General features: G+C 34.6%; 1 protein-coding gene and 1 long non-coding RNA gene across 7 annotated transcripts in view; both read left to right on the top strand.

Moving 5' to 3' along the window:
* LOC110371020 (SH3 and multiple ankyrin repeat domains protein 2) overlaps window positions 1–21,384 on the top strand; it is a 218,359-nt gene that overhangs the window by 155,129 nt on the left and 41,846 nt on the right. The gene's annotated exons all lie outside the window — the stretch shown is intronic.
* Window positions 14,602–16,133, top strand: LOC135117434 (uncharacterized). The gene is made up of 2 exons (XR_010276909.1): window positions 14,602–14,913; window positions 15,500–16,133. It is a non-coding gene; the product is annotated as an uncharacterized LOC135117434 (long non-coding RNA).

The raw sequence follows: 21,384 nt of genomic DNA, 5'->3' as shown, positions 1-21,384 counted from the left end.
CCGAAATTCGGGATAACGAAGTTATTTAACGAGATCTATAATGTAATTAACGCTGGTCCACTAATGACTGTCCTTTAGCATGCTCTACATCATTCGCTCATCTTTCAGGCAAATACTTAAGATATAACTGCTACGAAGAACTATGAAAACTCTTGTAAATAGTGAAGTGAAAGTTTTACGATAACTCCATTCACGTGATAATGTTTTATGCTTATGTTATCTACAAACACGTGTGCCATTGAATGGGTTTTATCAATGAACAGGTGATTGGTCTTATGTTGCTAAGTGCATGAAACTAGAAATGTTTATTCATAATTGATCACTCGTACAAACTGCCTAGAACCTAAGATAAACAATACTTTTCTTCAAAACTTTTCGGTAAAGAATGACCTATGGTTGGCTTAATTAACTGTTTACCTTTGGCTTGTATCTGGATTCTAGCGGGATGAACAATAATTTAAACTGAAAAAAAAACATACATTTCACGTACGGATCGATCACATGTAACAGCCGTTTCAGATTTGCGAAATAACAATCAATGCAACATGTCACAAACGCGTTTAATTAAAAGATTAAAATGGTGCAAGTGTGAACGAGTTACAATTTCGTCGCCTCCATGATCTAGATTTAGCTAATACATTATGCAAATTAGTTGGTAGCCTTCACATAACTCCTAATACTAACTGTCTTATGATTAATGCGATTCCAATCCCGAAAAGTAGGGCTCATCTCAATCTGGAATTAATTTATTTATAACTTTTCTCCTGTGAGTAGACGTTCAAAAATGATTAAATCGTATGGACGGGACAGGTAATAAATCTAGGTCTCGATTGGATGCTTCTAAGAAGAATTTCATTACTTACAGACAGGTCTAAATCGATTCTCGTTCATCTCGATTCTTAATTTTGAACGCGTCGTTTGTGAACCTTTTCGATAACGAATGTGAGGAATCACTGTATAAAAAGGCTGTACCTTTTTATCGTCCCACTGCTGGGCACAGGCCACCTCTCACACGCTCAATGCATTGATCACCACGCTTGCTCAATGCGGGTTGGTGATTTCAGACTTTGTATTCCAGATTTCCTCGAGATGTTTTCCTTCACCTTTTTATCAGCCATTGGTGCTAAGATATAAATCCTTAGAAAGTACATATAAACTTCGAAAAGATGCATTGGTACTTCCCTGACCTGGGATCGAACCGGCGCCCTCACACTTGAGGTTGGTCCTTTACGTACCACGACTTCCAGTGTGAGGAATCACACTCGACCTTAAAAATACTAGAACTTACGTCACACTCGACCTTAAAAATACTAGAACTTACGTGCTTTATGAACGAAATTATGTAAAAAAAGACAGTCGCACTTAGTTTTTCAATCGATTTAATATTACGAAAGTAAATGAACAAAAGTCGTTATTCGCTTACAGAATTGGGTCGGCCCTGGTCCAATAATGCAGTAACTTGTATTACTTGTTCACTTTGTTGTTGGGCCTGTATAAAAACTTCACATTGAAAAGCCACTGATAAGATATCGAATGCAACGTTACAGAATTGTTCTAAGGCACTAGTCCTATTTGAAATGCAATAGTTACGCCTTACTAAGATTTCTAGAATATTACCTAATTCTGGAATGTATTTTATTACAACTACATAAATTCAATACTAAGTAATATATTTTTTTGCAAAATTAAATAACTTAAAAGTAATCTCACTTCCTCCATGTGATAAGTACGTGTAATATTTTACAACCTTGAAAAATCACACAGTCATTCGCCATCTTGAAATTGATGCTGTCAAAACACTTAATGTCACGGCTTTTTATTAATGGCCAGTAATTCATGTTTCCTTTATGTGATTTCAAGACTTGTTAAGTATACCATACTTTTTTATTATAACGAGATTCCGATTAACTATTAAGTTTCCCTAACAGGTATACAATTTATTGATAGAGACCTATCAGTATAATTTTAATTAGTTCAAGTTGCTATATTTGTATAGGTATATAATTAAAATTCAAATTTAGAACGTGTTAAATAATCTCCGAGTTTTGATTACAAGAGTTAATGCAAATTAACTTGAGAACTCTTGACGACGCAATAATTATTTATTCTGATTCCCTTTGAAAAGTTGAAAATGGAACACAATGGTGTAATTTCCAAACAAGTTTAGAAAATGCTTTGATGCTTATTGCTGATGATATTTAGTAGGTACTCACTTAAAAGGAATAGGAAATGTAATAAGAATATCACTGAACACACAAAAATAAATATTTTGAAATTCTATCAAACTATCTAGCATTCTATTTTCAAATCTCGTTGTATTCTTTCATACGAACGCCACTCATTTCAGCCAGTGATAAAATTTACATTTAAAAAGTTCGCTGTATCTAAAGCGATTCGAATTTCGAACCGATTCCATAAAGCTACAGCACAATGGAAATTCGTATGCAGAAAATATGTGATCAATTTACGAAAGTGTAGCGTTATTTTTTTCAAATTATGTTTCCAAAACAAAATATTTACTTAGCTAAGGTTTTCATTGTCATTTGTATACTCAGTCTCACTCTGGCAGGAGTGAACTGCTGTGTAAAATTAAAAGGCATGTGTCCCATAATGGCTCAGGTACATGCACCTGTGCTAATGGACCGACGCCATCTTTCTAAAGTTTTAGTACCTCCACTTCATTTACTGAACATTTTTATGTTCTACTTTCAAGATTATGGTAGGTCGTTGACCTTTTTGTTTATGTGTGTAAGTGACGACGAATTTTCGAACGTAGAATTTAAATTAAAAAATCGAAATGATCGTTTGGTTTTAAAAATTGTCGTTTTTTTTTGGAATGTATATTTTTTTCTTATATGGTCGTTTCCCTTAACGATTTTTACACCGTGAACAAAATACACTCGGGTCTAAAAGTTTCAAAAGTGAAATATGAACCTGAATAACTATATCACATTGACAACCAAAATAATGTACATATTTATTCCGCTCGGGAGTATTTCCCAATATGATTCCGTATATCATTACACGGACGAGGCGATTATTCCGTAAAAATACCGGCAGGCGTAAGTGTAGGGTAGCCATACAACCTCTTTTTAAAGGGACTTTATGATTAGAAAACAGACACTACAAATAATGCCCTAGGATACGAAAAATGGACGGACATAGATATTTATAGCCAAAAATTTAACACATAAAGATTTGTTTGAAACAATCTGCTTCTTTACCTAAAAGTTGAGTAAAGTTCCATTTTTGACAACAACTGTAGTAGCTGATGACACAGCAAAAACTCGTCGGTTCGAAAACTTTTCACAAATTACGAATCTTCCTTGAACAAAGTCGAGAAATGTCACCCCGGAGATTCCGCCATAACTTTTGTTGTGAACCCCACGGCCACATCAACGCAAAGAATTTCTTACGTCAACAACAACTGAGAATTATATGCAAATTTAATTTGGCACGGTTGGCAAAACAAACGAGTTTATAAACCACATGCGTGAACTTGTATGAACCCTTTTTAAAGGTTCACAATACTGAACACCTCTTTTGACAAGTTGAATTAAGTTTTTCGCGGCATTCAGCCATTGTGATTTAGAAGTCATTTATAACCATAACATATGTGCTTGATTTGTAAATTAATTCGTTTGTACAAATTGAAAATACCTTTCATATCTCCTACCTTTTTTTCATAGCTAGATTCGAATTGTCCTACTGCTGGGCAAAGGCTTCCCCACATTTCTCACCCCACATGTCTCCACATTTCTCGATCTTTCGAGTGTTCACACCAGTCAGGGCTGTAAGCGTCTCCTACAATGTCCTTTTGACTTCCAAAATCGTAGTTACAATAGTCTTCCTACTAAAAAACTATGGTATCCTCTAATTACAGCAGGAATCAAGCGCAATAACCGTAACAGACCGTCAATTAACAATTCATTTGTTTGTAATAAATCGGCAGAAAATAACTATGTATGAAGACATGGGAAATAGGAAAAAGAAGTGTTGAGTACGGAAAATATTAAAGGAATTGGAAATCATTATTGAAATTAATTGAACTGTATTACTTCACAGGTGTAATTTGCAATTAATTATTAAGTTTCATCGACTACTTATTTTGCAACTATAATAAAATTTTAATTGGGGAAAAGGAAGTATGGGAATTTTCCGCAACATTCCTATCATAAACCATATTTTCATTATACAAATTAAAGTTTTACAACAGTGAAAGTATCAGTTCAGTAGTTTCGGTAGAGTCTTTACAAACAAACGAAAAAATGTTTCCTCATTTATAGAAGTATAACCACAACTAAAAAAACGTACAATCATTCAAAATTCTAAAACCAACCTACTTTAAAAATTACTGCGTACATAAAACGCTAATTCGATTACAGTATAAACACTAAACCATTTACCAGTTAACACTGTAACTCGATTAGTAGCTCCAACAGTTAACTGCAAACATTACTTAACTATAACTGCCTTATTATAGGATCATAATTTTCTATAGCTATAACTTTGGTGCTAAAGTTTATTTTAAGTAAGCCCACGTGCTGTTAATCGTAACCCATATCTGAATTTAGGAGTATTGCTAAGCAAACAAATACTAGGTATTTTACGCAGTTTCGCCCGTGCTTTGTTGGTGCTATTTCATTAATTTCTTCCAATATAAAATCTGACATTAATAAGTACAATGAATCAGCCAGTCACTATGTAAAATTAGAACGATTTTCATATTTCTTTGACCAAATAAATAAATGCGATCCAAGCTTCGTTTGCAAATTCTCAAATATATTTGATAGCTAGGTACACCAATTCTTGCAGCAAATTTTGACATAACACTTAAATTCCTTACTCACTCCTGGGCAGTCGGATAGAACTGCGAAAACCGATACTATTTCCATACATAACAACAAAGTTGAAAGTCAAATCATTTATTTGATTTAGGCCTTTACAAACACTTATGAATGACCGTACCTTACTACAAAATTGTCACCTCCAATTTGTTATACAAACAATCGGTTAGAATGAACATTGTATGTTTTGTAATGGCAACATAGTTCTGACCTGTGACTTTCTGCCATGCTGTTTATGGGAAAGACATATATTGGGCGGGAATGTCCATATTTCAAGAAACCATGCAACTATCTTACGTGAACTAATTTGAGCAACTGTAAGTGCACAACATTAGCTGAAAACCTACTTGAATTATTAGATAAGAAAAATCTATGAAGAAAATATTCTTCTTTAATTATTTCTTCAACATGAAGAAATATTATTAAGAATATTGTACTTTTTTGTCATCTCTACCCCAAGCAATTTATCTACTGAAAACTTATGGTGACCCAACTTTGTCATGCTTGTTATCCTATAGATAGGTACACATTCTTTCCATAATTTACGACTTTTTCAAGCTAATCGGGAGTTTCTTATCAAATCTTATGAATTACTTAACTTTCGTTTGAATAATTTATTTAATTTACAAAAGTAGAAGAAGATTTTTACATGAACAAAAAAAAACTATTTTTACCGTTTATTATATTCTTTTGTAGTTTCAAATGTAAATAATACAGGACTGTTTAGCGTATATAATATTCTTTTGTACTTTTAAAGATAAATACTGGTTTTTCTTTAGGCTATTCTCTAATGTAATTATATCTAGTTAAACTGAGAAAGGTCACAGACTCACAAAGCATTCATAATAAAGCTATGTTAGAACGCGTCTTTATAAGACAGAGCCAATAAAATAGATTTATTGAGACTTTATAGTGTAAATGTACTGAGGTTACGTTAAATTGAAGTGGATGGAGCTTTTAATTGTAACAATAGACTAAATTAACACTAACAAACCACAATCTTATTTAAACACTGATTTCTTCGCACTTCTTGACAAAGTGACAAAAGTTAATATTATTTCTAGACAACCCGCTGTGGGTGCAGTGTGAGGGAGTGTAAGACTCTTACTCAAATCCACCATGTTCCTTCTTAAGTCCTTTATGTACCAGGGCCACGGTAATTTTTTCGAACCATCCCGCAGCCCCGACAGGGCCGCACAGGCATCTACATTTTAGAAAACCGTACATTAACTGCCTTTATTCTTTGTCATCACATAATAAACGCTACAAACCCAATACTGATAGAATACAAAAACAAAAGAAAAGCTCCCAAATTCGAATCGAAACAAATGACCCGAGAAAACCTACATAAGTAGTTCTAGAATCAAGGGAATTACAAATAATTTTTACCTACAGCAATTTGATGATAGACCGTCATTATACAAAGGCCAGACATTATTATATAAAGTACATTATTGCGAGCTGTACGGAGCATAGAAACCTAGTTTGCTGGAGAAAGCGCTTTTACTAGCCTGATGATACAACCAGTGTAATAGGTCATAGAGATTAGGCCCTAGATACCGGACTAAGTGTAGGTCTGATGTTGGGTTTGTGTGGTGACGTAATATTTTTTGTGGTGGTTGTTTTAGGTTAATAAGTGTCGTTGTTTCTTCTTTAATAACTCAAATTCATTAAAAATAAAAAATAAAAACTGTAGCAAAAAATATAAAAGGAAGTGTAAACCTGATTTTTCATGGCGAATCGAATCAAAATATTTTCGATATTTGGCAATAAAAAAGTATGCGTTCAATCATTGTCATTTTTAGGTAGGTACAACCTACTTAATATTGATAAGCTGTAAACATTACAAAAAGTAAGAACAATAAGAGCTGTATCACTAACCCCCTCGATTGCAATCTTACCGTAACGAGAGCATTTCATCCAGCTCCTACAAATACAAGAAAATTGAATATCCAGCGAGATGAAGTTACAACTAGATACATCCACTATAGGTAGACTTCATCACTTGATTAACCTTTGAACCAGATCCCCGGGGGAAATACCCGGGATCTCTTTCACGGAGAAGAATATCGGTTCGTTATATATAACATAAATCCAACGAAACATTTCTTTTGTAAAAGTTCTCCGTAAAAGAAATATATTTTTAGACCAATTTCCATGATATTTATTGGGGAATTCCGAATTGAGGCGTGTTAGTTATCTTTCTACGCTTAGTTAAGTAAATAAACGAAAATAAATAAGCTTTGCAGGTCAATGGTCGCGGTTAATGGTAGACTTGGTTTATTAACTAAATAATTAAAAGTTTGCGAGAGAAATGAAACAGATTCGTACCTCGGTTTACTATCATTGTTGAGATCATCGTGTTTTCCGTAGGTAATGATTTTTTGTATAACTCAGACTTGTATTACACTCGTCCAAAAACGGATGTTGACTCAAAACTCAATTATACCAATCAAATGTCTTCAGTTGCAAACGTCCTCAATAAATGATTAGTTTTCATCTTCAGTCACCTTAATACACTTCAACTCTAAAGAAAACATTCAACACTACATCAAACGCTGCAATAAAGAGGTGCAATCAACGAGCTTATAAAACTCAAAGCAAAAAATCTTCAACATTTCTCAGAAAAACTGGAAATTCTTTATATTCCGACGAACGATGCTTAGTTCCGCATCTCACGTTTGACACCTCGTTTCTTGAAACCTAATTGATGGACAAGACTGACACTCAAAACACACTTTTTGTTCATAAAAAGCTTTTACACCCAGTAACTCACAAATTGAACTTCTAACTTGTTTTATTTATTGCTTTAATAATATAACTAATTAGCTGTTTCCTTCGATTTCACCCTCGACTAGATGGAGCTAGTTCCCGTGCCAAGAAAAAAGTATTGACCCTTCAATAAATAGGCTATAAGGTACTGATAGAATGTTTCAAATTGGACCTACAGTTCCTGAATTTTTTCAAGCAAAAAGAAAACTCTTCAGCTTTATAATTTTAGAATACATTTTTACCAAAGTCTGTGACATAAGGTACAATTGGAACGTATTATTTCTCTCTCTATATATGAATAGAACTCCGACTAGGTTAATCAAACGCTGCGAGATGAAATTCACTTGCTTATACACCGTAACCCTTTCGTTTTCATCTCGTAATCGGATAGTTAACACACAATCTCTTGCGGTACAGCAAGCTTGCCTCACGACCGTTCTTTTAATTTCCGTCAATAACCACAAGGAATAATAGTTTCTTGTGTATTCTATCAATGTTTAATAATGTTATGAAATAATGCAAATATAAGTGGAAAGAAAATAGAAGTTGATGGATTTCCAACCTCACTTTTTTACAAATAAAACGAATTGGGAGACGACGGTGGCTGCGAAAAATATTTGGATACTGGACACCTGTTGGATATGACATATTTATCTACCCGTAAATAACGTAAAGTTCACATACTTCATGCTAGGTTTAACATTTATACCATTTGTTTGTTATGTTGGGACGCGGGTGAAACCGCTGGAGGAAGCTAGTGTAAAATATCGTCTCAGTAATATGCATACAGCCTTTAGTAGTTCCGTCTTCTACACCACTGTCTTGAGAACCTCAGACAGATGGATCAAGAGATTTATTCAAGAAGCGGTACTCCTTGACACGTAGCGTATTGTTACAAGATCCTCCTCTTTTAAAAATTTCATGTTGCATGAAAATCCTTGGAAAATCTCACGGTAGTAGTAGCTAAAGGAGTTTGTGGGTAACTAGCCAAAATATTATATTAGGTAAAACAGAATTATCATGTTAGCCAAGTTATAATTTAATAGACAAATGGCCAACACTAAATTGCTCACAATTTATCTAACATAATGGTGAATATTTAGTGATTCAAAATTACATTTCTACATTGTTATCTAATGAATGGTGGTAAGTACTATAAAATTAATACTACTGTTGAAATATCTATTAGATAAAGTAAAATCATAAAACGTTAAGTTATAAAGCTAAGCACCATGTTTTCAATTTCTAAGAACCTAGGCAATGATAAACTTAAGCAGCTGATTGACTATGCAATTAATAACTATGTATAGATAATAATATTTTGAACGAATCGGTTCTTTCCCACGACACCAAATTTTTGGAATCGTACATAACATCGTGACATAACAACTCTATACAATTTCAAATGAAAACTTTTGATTAAAAAAAATTTAACACTAATGAAGATAGCTTCACAAAAATACAACCAGATGTTCAAACCTAGGTACCTTCCCACAATCTAGTACAGACCTTACGACCAGAAAATGAAACTCAAATTAGCCAGTCGACGAGACTAATATAATTAAAATCGTGACCAATTCAGGTCGTTATTTAAATGACGTAAAGTAACTATCGTAATTTAGCACTCATTAATTGCTTTAGTTTTTTCTATTGACATACATTATAATCTTGTATTTTAACGTTTTTATTGCAATAAGTTCTTGTTCTCAGTGAAACTTGATAACCTTGCGATATTTGAATTGAGTTTAGAATTTGGAGCGTTAAATTAAAATTGGGATATTTCCAAATTATTTACGTCATTGTACTCGTATGTTTTTTTTTATCTTACTAGCTCAGAAGTGCATGTGAAATTAATTTAATGAAGAAGTTCCAAATTGACCGACAGCATAAACGGAAACTTAAAATACTGTTTGATATGAATTTTCACGTTCAATTTTCAAAGTAAGCAGTTGTTTTAAGAAAAACTGACGTTACGCACATTTTAATGAAATAGGCTAAAATAGGTTGGAAAAACAAATTGTTTTGTTTTTCCAACCTATTTTAGCCTTGATGATGTTGTCATCATGCATAAAATCTACAAAAACCTCTTCAGGACCTTTAAATTAACAACAACTGAATGTACCTACCCCATTAATACCCACCTACAAGTTCAGGCCCTAAGAAGATAAACAGCTGGTAATAAAGTTATGCTCTGATCGAAAGCTAACGATACCGCTGCATATGATTATGAACTATTAACATAGAGCATTGGAGAAAGCTGGTGAAAGCGAAAGGGCTTTTGTTCCCCATATTTCATTAGCGAGTTTACATTTCTTCGTTTTATAACGATTGTTCGAAGCATTGTCTTTAACTGTAACGCCTAGCAATTTCTGTGCGCCTAGTACCCTAGTAGTACTCTGTACTACTCTGTAGGTTTATTTATTAGGCTGAATTTAGATATCTATAAACTACCAAAACCCAAAAATAAAATACTATATACAAAACATAACACACAAGAAATCATTCACATTCCTTGATTACACAATAGTAAGAAAAAAAAAGTGTACCTACAATTCTTTTATCTTTGACACCAATCTTCAAAACACGAGAACACACGAGAATTTAAGATCCTAAATTGACATTTAATCCTATTAAATTCCTTTAGTTATTTACAGCAGTACACTTCCTCTATTTTGTCTGGATTGCTGATTCGTATCTCTGACGCCATGACATATCTAGCCAATCAATTTAACGAGGAGCGGCGCCAAACGCAAATATTGTAACTTAATTGTATTATGTTAAGGTGAGGCTCTACTGTAAGTGGAGAGCGATTGCATTAGCGGGCAAGATTCACCAATTCACAATGCGCAATTTTTATGTGCTTAAAACTGCATTGTTGTAAACATACTAAAACCTAAATAAACTCTAGTGTGGAACTTTCTTAAACAGTTTTACTATATTTGGAAAGTGAATAAAATAAAGTCATTGATATCCATGTCTTGCACATATTTAACTTGAAAAGCTTTTTACTAAACTGAGCGGCCATAGCAAACGCGAACCAATCGATTAGTATTAGAATTGTGCACTGTAAATGTTCAAAGTGAAGCCGTATTTAGTGAAAATAAATATGTATCGTTTATTTTCCTTTGGGGGCAGACCTGCAGGAGGTATTTTATGAATTCATGCACAGCAAGATATCGAAGCGCAAAGGTAGAATGATAATGCACTGTGTATGTTTCTTGTTTATAATCCACAAATGGTAACCAGTAAAATAACATAAATATAGAAAGATTCAGGTTTTACTATGGAAACAATGTATCTGCCTCAATAAAAATGCCAAATAAAAAAGATTGACATAATCGCTTGCTGTAAGACCTGTCCCAAATTGATCCAGACACATTCAATCTTTAACCAAAAATGAACCTTATTTCTCAAAGGTTAAAATACAAAGTCGCAAATAAATCTTTCCTGTTAAAAGTGGGATTAAGTAAATAAGAGAATTATTGGAATTGGAAATTATTTATTAAACGAATGACGAGTGAGTTGTTTTAAGCGTTAGAACCGGCCATACCTGTGTTATTGAACATAAATTGTCGTTGAATAGGTTTTAAATAGGTTCACTATGAAATTGTGATAAATTATACTGAAACCTGATTTGCTAAATTATTTTGTGAATGCGGACATGCAATTCAATTATTGGAATTAAAACCAAGTGCTATGAATGCAATGGGCTAAATTCTCACAATTCGCAAGGCCCTATTCAGTATTAATATTTATTTTTGAGTTCTGTAGAGCCCTTCATGTTGCAGGCACAGAATTCAGCCATATTTAAATAAATGATTGAATAGTATTTTTCTTACATTTTAATTGCTCTTGCGAACAATTTAAATGAAAGCGATAATTTTATCTTCACACCAATTAATTAAATGTATATTTTAATATAATTCTGTAAAAATAAACGTATACATGGTTAATTACCATTGTCGATAATCGTATTTAGGCCACTCGCTAATCATAAGGTGAATGCACCAGTTTTCGGTCATGTATAGCAAACCTGTTTTATCGGAAGAAAAGCAAGTAAAACAATATGTAACAAGAATACATGAGGTACATTTACGGAGGAACGAAAAATAGCGGAGATGCCATAAGGAAGGTAGATCATGCGCTTTCTTGTAAGTAGATCAAGCAAAGTAAGATAGGCGGCGTGATCAGTTACTAGAACTGAAAGAAAACAAACTGCCAAAGATTGGTCTACAATGGTTGAGTTCTATAGAAGGCGTGAAAAGACGGAGCTAGTAACGCTTCTCGTCCCCCGAACGCCCGCATTTTTATGGCGTGCTACTTTCTTAGCAGATTTTGCGTTATGACATCTCCGCTAGTCATTTGGTCTCCATGATTACATTAGTACATCAGGCGACAAGAAATAAAATGTAACCAATATGTATCCGAACCGATTACAAGTGCAGGCTTATGATTAAACGAGATCGGATTACCCAAGAGAAGTTTCGTACCTACTTACCTACTATTACTTACTTGGCTTATGCAATCTAGCCTCTCCGGTGGATTGGACTTCGTATTTGATCAAATGTTTGCACAAACTATTGGATTGATAATGCAATTGCTTGATTGGATTTTTCTTCTCTGCTCCAATTCTCGAGCCGTTTTAATGAGTTCAGAAATTAAATTCAGTTTACTTTTCAGTTTTTTTTAATAAAATATTACCCATACCTTTCATAGCTTCTATTGCTAAATAAGATTAGGGTTAGGGTATTTTGCGTTTGTTGCATCGAATATTGGTACTATACAATAGGATTGTTGGCTCAAGGCAAGATGCTAGGCCAATATTGGCGAATGCTCGAGCATATGATTATCGACTTCGCAACATGTTGGTCAGTGGAGTAATGAGACCTGATCTATAGATCAAACATATTGTGCATTCTAAATTAAAGAGTACAGTATCTACATTGTTCGCAAACCAATCTGAAATCTAATTTCATAACACTAAAGTTTGATTTGCCAAATGAACTTTGATACGAAATTATAGCATGTGATATGGTGGTTCAAAAGTTCAAGGGATCACCATTTGCAATAATTACGTGCGAACAGGTATTGTTAGTGACCAATCTTACCTTGTAATTTCGTATCATCAAATCAGCTATTATAAAAAGTAAATTATCTAGACACACGGCAGTGTGTCCGCCAAGTTCGAGCAAAAAAGGCGACACACCGGCCGTGGGTTATATTACACGAACCATTTCGGGCCAAATTCGACCCCCCTGTAACTCAAAATCTATTTTATTTACGCATATCAAATTTCTAGTATCTGTTGAGACCCCCTCACTTATCTAAAATACAAAATTTCATTAATATACCTATTGTAGGTCTTGAGATATGGACGTCAGAAAATCGCTATTTTTACTATACACTGATTCACTGATTCACTGACTCACTGACTCACTGACTCACTCATCAAAAACCTAGAGCACTTCCAATGGTCGTATTGACTTGAAATTTGGCATGGAGGTAGGTCTTTATGTCAAGGTAAAGGGAAAAATCTGAAAATGGCCAAGTGTGAGTCGGTTTCAAAATAATGAAGGTGTTTTAAACCCGGTGTAAATTTATACCCCTAAGGAACTAAAACGAACTAAATTTATCTATATTTATATAATATATCTTCGAATGGTACAAAGGTTTGTATTTAGTCAAAGTAAAGTAAAAATCTGAAAACGGCCAAGTGTGAATCACTTTCGAAAATAACGAATGTGTAACTTTGATCCACGAACATAATATATGATAACATGTCATGTCAGTCAGTTGGTAAATCTAGTCATAGTTAATCTAGTTCATTTCTTTGTAAGAAACATAGTGCATATTAAAAAATCTAAAAGATAGTATAAATGAGACATTTCTTTAACTAACTTCATCATAAGAAAAAAATAAAATAAACAACCTTACAAAAATAAATGAAATCCCACCCAAAACAAAATGTGAAAGACTGCCAAGTTCGATAATATGGGAATGCTTCGCCTATAAAAGAAGTGAGATCTGAATAAGTACCAAGTTCCATACACATACCTCAGTTAAAAATAGTTACTTTTTAATGATGATTACTTGGCAAGTTTTAATAGAAAATTAAATACTTGATTCATTGCGTTTAGTAGGTTTATAACAAGGTGTATGAAAACTTGCCAAGTAATCATCATTAAAAAGTAACTATTTTTAACTGAGGTATGTGTATGGAACTTGGTACTTATTCAGATCTCACTTCTTTTATAGGCGAAGCATTCCCATATTATCGAACTTGGCAGTCTTTCACATTTTTGTTTTGGGTGGGATTTAACTGTTCTGAAATGATTATCTTGGTTTATCAGTACTCCCCATCTTCAATGCAGTATCATAATGAAGAAACGAAGATTCATTTTGCGAGAGTCAACGGTATTTTTATAAGATCAAATCTAATGCAGGGTACAACAACGTCCTAACATCACTTGGGGCTATATCGTATCATACATTATTCTTTTATTTTTATCACTTTATATATATTATCGTATTTTAGGTAGTCTTAGCAGTAACATCCGCCATAAAAACATTCAGCATAAACAATGCGCGCAGGGAAACACTCCTAAAAGTAAATAAATACAAATGAAATCATTAAAAACCACCGCTAATAGCTGAAACATTGTTAAAACTCAAACAGTATTCACAAGGCAGTACAGAACATGAAAATTACAATTTCATGTTCAAATAATATCGGAAGATAAGCAAATAAATCGTTTCATATCGCCATGTTTTCTGAATAAAAGCCATTCAATTATTATTTCATTCCGATCCGCAGTTTTCACGAGTTCAGTAATATGATTGCCAACGAACATTACTTGATACGTCTCTGTAATAATTTTGGCTTGTTTTCACTTTATTTTTGTTTAAATCAATCATGTATGATGGGTCTCTTTTGTTTATTGGTTTGATATGTTATTAATTTTGATAATACTTAGACGTGTAACGTTGTACGTTATATTTTGAATATTTAAAAATACTAGACTTGCTATATCTCGGCCGCGCGCCGCGAGCCGTGAGCCGTTGACGGGTGACGGAAACCGGTTCGGCGAACTATCCCTCCTATGAGGCGACGCGAGCAGAGCCGGCGGTCAATCGCGAGACGGTCACTAGCACGACGCCGCGAGCCGATACAGACTACTACTACTACTGGTCTATGTACATTTTTAACTCGCGATTGCATTGCATATAATTTAATCTGGAATAAACTATTGTGCTTTTAAAATTACATTTAGAGTCAGTGTATACCCCAGATCGGGTGAGTGTTGCAAAATATTGCTTATTATGTGCATCTAGAAAAGTTATACGTGAGTACGTGACGTGTCGTAGAATGACTTGCTAATTTCATTGTGCATTCATTATGTTATATCATGCTACGATCACGCCTTTGTTGCTGTTCTTGTGGAATATTACCTATGGCCTATGTACTTATTTCCATAACGCTTTTAAAAAAAATATCATGTGGTATTTGACCTTACATGACCGGTGCACTTAGACCGTGTCATGAGGGCCACGCCCTACAATTATTTTTCCATATTCTTCTTTTCAAATAATTTCTTATAGTGACTACCTATTTATTAATTTCATTAACTTCATTTAAAATAGTGCTTTGCTTTTTAAATCATGCAAATACTTTCACCCTCATCACTTGCATTCAGATTACATTTTGTTAGCTGTAATTATGATTTGTCACGCTGCCTAGGCTGCCTCATCTCGATGCTATCTAGTGCTTGATCACTGCTTTCCATCTAGTTAGGTAGTGAGTAAGTGGAAATCGGGATGTTGCAGTCGTGGCTGGAATATAACCGGACCGTAACTAAGACGGAACGTAACGGACATTCCAGGGTTCAAGTACCTGACTACCTCCAGTGCACCTACCGTAGTGCACCTACCCTAAGTGCACCTACCTACGCGCTTGTCTACCTACGTGCCTGTGTCTACCTACGTGCCTGTGTCTACCTACGTGCTTGTGCCTACCTACGTGCCGCGCCTATCTACGTGTCCTGCATCTACCTGCGCGTCCGGCATCTACTAGCGCGCTGCACACCTACCCCGCCTGACCGCTGCCGAGCTGCCTGACTATACAGGATAGTGGTTCTATAGCGGGCCAGAACTTAACGCGAGCTCGATTATTCTAAACCCACTCCCGGCTCTGCCGATCCTTTTGTAGAATATACTTATATACTAATTTACTAAATTCCTTTTTATTTTTCTACCTACTAGGGTACCTACTACTAAACAAAAACGTTACAGTGGCGCCCAATAAAGGTAGAATATATCGAGCCGTGTTTAGTTCTTGTTTGCTAAGCATTTTGTAGTTGTCCTGGTGTTGGTTGTCTGTCAGTTGTGTTGAATTTAATCACAGCCTACCAAATGTGAATCTACCCACATCTTTTTAATAATTTTTTTTCTCTCTAATATTTAAATTTAACCGTCCATTTTTACTTGACCTACCGTCAATATTTTTCTACCCCAAAATTTTTTTTTTCTCACATGTAAATTCAAAGTTTAGATACCTTAAATATATTTTCACATATGGTTAGACTGACCACAAACGTGCTGATTTTGCATCTTTATTATTTTTGTCTTTATTTTGCAACACACTCCTTCTCTGCGGTTTTGATTTTCTATCATGTCTTACCCTATTAAGTTTTTATCGCTACAAAAAGCTGAACTAGACTATGAAGTTACTGTTCGTGATGGTACTCGGGGAGATTCGGTTAGAGAACTTCGGAAACAGATATGTAGTTAAATTATCTTCTATCGTACAAATAACAAACTTATAATTTTAATCGTATCTATTCCAAAATATATAATCACTACACTAAACCTAAAATTACTTCTTATAGAACCCTACAAGAAAGTCACAATTTATACACTAATGAAATGAACTATTAATATAAATAAACTATTAAATTGATTAACTATAAAGTATAACTTAAACTAATTTTATCAGAATGTTACTACGGTTAGGTAAAATAATTAAAATTGTTGATAATTAAACTTCGTTGATTATAGCTAAATATATTTTATTTTAAACAATTTTTTTAAAAAATCACCTAAAACTAAATGCACTAATATATAATATAAACTAAACTAAATAATAAAAACTAAACTTAATAATATAAACTCATAAACTACAAAGAATAAATTATTAGTTCAACTTAAATTCTATAACTGTAATTAAAATTATATAACAAATTTGAAAAAATCAACTAAAACTAAATGCACTAAATGTAACTTAAACAAATACATAATATAAACTAAAAACTAAACTAAATAATGTAAAGTACCCACTTACTACTACTGCACATAAATTATTCCTTTTAAATTTTTTACCTATTGGTCTACCCCAATGGTGTATATGATGGTGGTCTACCCCATACATCGTATTACTAACGTATTAAATATATTATGACTATCGGCCCTACACCGATGGTTATATACGAAACTTTTGATCGTGGTTCTACCCCATAGATCCCTTCTGTATGCTAAAGGCCCTACACCTTTGGTATTCTACGGAGCGGTGCAACTCCTTAAATAAGCCTTTGCAAGAGCGGTTGATTACTCTATAAGTAAGCCTTAAAATCACAAATATAACTTATGTATTTATCCTTTCTAATATTCAATCTATCAATAATAGTTATGTGTAGTTAGTAATCGCTCGATTTCAACCTTATCCTCTTCCAGCCATGACTGAACTGGGTGAGTGTTCTGTGCACTATAGGCAGAATACTCAGGTCGAAAGGACGCTGACGCACAGATGTCTAGTGTGATGTCGGCTATTTAATGTAAGGAAGAATGAAAGGTGAGGGATGATTACATTATGAATGAAGACGAATGAAAGAGAAACTTAGATCAGTTGATAAGCAAGAGCGAAAGCAGCGGATTTTTCCTAGGAAAAACCTAAAAGGGGGTACTGTAACGTTGTACGTTATATTTTGAATATTTAAAAATACTAGACTTGCTATATCTCGGCCGCGCGCCGCGAGCCGTGAGCCGTTGACGGGTGACGGAAACCGGTTCGGCGAACTATCCCTCCTATGAGGCGACGCGAGCAGAGCCGGCGGTCAATCGCGAGACGGTCACTAGCACGACGCCGCGAGCCGATACAGACTACTACTACTACTGGTCTATGTACATTTTTAACTCGCGATTGCATTGCATATAATTTAATCTGGAATAAACTATTGTGCTTTTAAAATTACATTTAGAGTCAGTGTATACCCCAGATCGGGTGAGTGTTGCAAAATATTGCTTATTATGTGCATCTAGAAAAGTTATACGTGAGTACGTGACGTGTCGTAGAATGACTTGCTAATTTCATTGTGCATTCATTATGTTATATCATGCTACGATCACGCCTTTGTTGCTGTTCTTGTGGAATATTACCTATGGCCTATGTACTTATTTCCATAACGCTTTTAAAAAAAATATCATGTGGTATTTGACCTTACATGACCGGTGCACTTAGACCGTGTCATGAGGGCCACGCCCTACAATTATTTTTCCATATTCTTCTTTTCAAATAATTTCTTATAGTGACTACCTATTTATTAATTTCATTAACTTCATTTAAAATAGTGCTTTGCTTTTTAAATCATGCAAATACTTTCACCCTCATCACTTGCATTCAGATTACATTTTGTTAGCTGTAATTATGATTTGTCACGCTGCCTAGGCTGCCTCATCTCGATGCTATCTAGTGCTTGATCACTGCTTTCCATCTAGTTAGGTAGTGAGTAAGTGGAAATCGGGATGTTGCAGTCGTGGCTGGAATATAACCGGACCGTAACTAAGACGGAACGTAACGGACATTCCAGGGTTCAAGTACCTGACTACCTCCAGTGCACCTACCGTAGTGCACCTACCCTAAGTGCACCTACCTACGCGCTTGTCTACCTACGTGCCTGTGTCTACCTACGTGCCTGTGTCTACCTACGTGCTTGTGCCTACCTACGTGCCGCGCCTATCTACGTGTCCTGCATCTACCTGCGCGTCCGGCATCTACTAGCGCGCTGCACACCTACCCCGCCTGACCGCTGCCGAGCTGCCTGACTATACAGGATAGTGGTTCTATAGCGGGCCAGAACTTAACGCGAGCTCGATTATTCTAAACCCACTCCCGGCTCTGCCGATCTTTTTGTAAAATATAATTTATACAAATTTTCTAAATTCCTCTTTTTATTTTCTACCTACTAGTCTACCTACCACTAAACCTAAACGTTACAGACGGTTGAACAATTTACTGCTATGCAATTTTCTATTTCCTTAACATAACAAGTAAGGGATATTCATAAGAACATGTTCTAGAATTTAACTTGTCTAAATATCTAAAGAATATTTAATAGGCCGTAATAAATGCTAAAACGCAAATAAACATAAAATAACAACAAATTAGATTTAACTTGTCTCAAAAATCAACCTCAATGACAGATTTATGACTTCAACAAAATGTTTAAACCATTGCTTTTCTGGACCATTTGTCTGTTAAGAAAATATAAAGCCGTTTATAAGATTGATTAATCGCTGTCCTTTCAGAATTGCTATAGACAAAGTTGTGCTTCAGCAACTAAGTTAGTTTATCACGGTAAGTAATGCAGGCCGACAGCGAACTGTACTCGGATCTCGGTACTCGGTACTCGATTCTCGGTTATCTATAACGATTGTTCAGTAATGGAAAGACGCACTCCATCTGATTCACGCCAATGCCCGCTAGATGCCGCCTGTACCGATGCCGGGAATCGATAACGCCCGATAGATTCCACTACCGAGATATCCCGGCGCCAAATAAAACTTTATTTCAAATCGATTACTCGACTGAATATCGATTGTTATTGGCGAACGAACCTTGGCAAAGAAACTATAGAACGATACTGGAATAAAAGATCCTATTTGAATAGTAAGTGTTTAATTAAAAATGTGTTCACGCTTAGTTTAAATGATATTAATAAGGTCATATATTTTGTCCCATGATAAGATATTGTCCAAATAAAACGGCTACTATCAGTAGTCTCTAGTTTATTACACTTACGCAGTTTTACGCATCTATTATAATAATTAAATGATAAAAACGCGCTACTTTATAGGTAGTAAATTATGTCGTTATAAAATAATATTCCGGATTATAGGCGGCACTATAAAGGATACCATATTAACCGACGTAAAAAAAGTAATAAAATAACATCCGCATGTTTTACGATTTTCTTTGAAGAGGTAAAGATACCAGTTGGTTCGTTTACCCTACTATCTCGTTTAGGAAAAACCCTGCTATCACATCAAGAACTCAAAAGGTAAGTAGGTAGTACGTAAAGATAGCTGTCCTTTAGCAAATAAGTTCGAAAAAAAATAGGTCACCTAAAACAAAACGATTTATCACTCCAATCTAATCGAAAACAAACAACAATAAACTACCAAATTACAACATTACAACGGTCCTTTATCAAAATCGTGAACATTATCTTATCCAAATATTTTGACACCCAATTTGTGAACGAGGCGGAGAATGCCACTACATCCGCCTCCATCCGCTGGGGTATTCGCGTCCCATGCGAACGAACGAACTAAATTAAAGGATGTTGGCAATGCGAACGCTTGTTTCTGTATCAACTATCAACGTAGTTATATAGTAGTATCAGTAGGTATGAGGTATCATCTCCCCAGGCTTTTCTCAACTATGTTGGGGTCGGCTTCCAGTCTTACTGGTTGCAGTCACCCAGTATTAGGTAAACAGATAGGTACAAAATGTTGAAAACGTTCTAAAGTGAATTGAGCCAGAAAAATAAATGAAAACCTCGTTATCCATCCAAATTCACTACAAACTAATTTTACCAACACACATTGCAGAAATTGGGTTCCACAACAAAATATGTAACACCTGCAAAATTGCCTATTTTTCAACAAAAAGCGAATTTCTCAACTGACAGTCACACTATCCCACATTTATATGAAATTGCCGGCGTTTCCCACAAAAACTTTTCTCTCAGGTCAGGTGAACTAGTTTTAATATTTCACGTTTTGAACTCGCTTCGGAACTTGTTGAAAAGCTTTGTTCTGTGTTATGTAAAATGGAAAGTATGAGCTATGGGAATTAATAAGAGAAGTAGCTAATGTGTCATTGTTACTCAACTGTGAGTTATTAATATTTGTACCGTGAATAAATCACTGTGATTGTTTGTTTACTGTTTTAGATGTCAGTTTTTATGTTTCAAAATAAACAATAGTATAGTTAGAGGCGATGTGCCTCAGGTCAGATAGGCCGTAGCTCCTTGTAAAATGCTGGTACTCAGCTGCACCTTGTTAGAATGGAAGCGACCCCAATATAGTCAGGAAAAGGCTAGGAAAGGCTATGTATACCATCATGGACAAAATAATTTTAAATTGCAATGTGTTCCGTTTTTTACATTTACAACAATTCGATATACTACAGACATCAGCTACAAAACTCAATTTCATTGGCAATAGAAATCGAAACCCCATTAAAACCTTTTCCATTTAACTCCAAAGACAAAACAATAAAACAGTACCCTCGTTCTACTGCATATTTACTCTAACAAAGATTTCAGGACAGCCAATTACAATTTGATTTACAACATAATGTTTTATAATAATATAGTACCGACAAGTTATTTATTGTTTGTTTACAATCCTAGAAATATAACCAAGATGTATGTTTGTCTGTATGTTTGTTCCTCTTTTACGCAAAAACTACCGAATCGATTTTGATGAA

The sequence above is a fragment of the Helicoverpa armigera genome, chromosome 10, assembly GCF_030705265.1.
Source record: "Helicoverpa armigera isolate CAAS_96S chromosome 10, ASM3070526v1, whole genome shotgun sequence".
Lineage (NCBI taxonomy): Eukaryota > Metazoa > Arthropoda > Insecta > Lepidoptera > Noctuidae > Helicoverpa > Helicoverpa armigera.
This window is presented reverse-complemented; position numbering and strand designations above follow the sequence as displayed.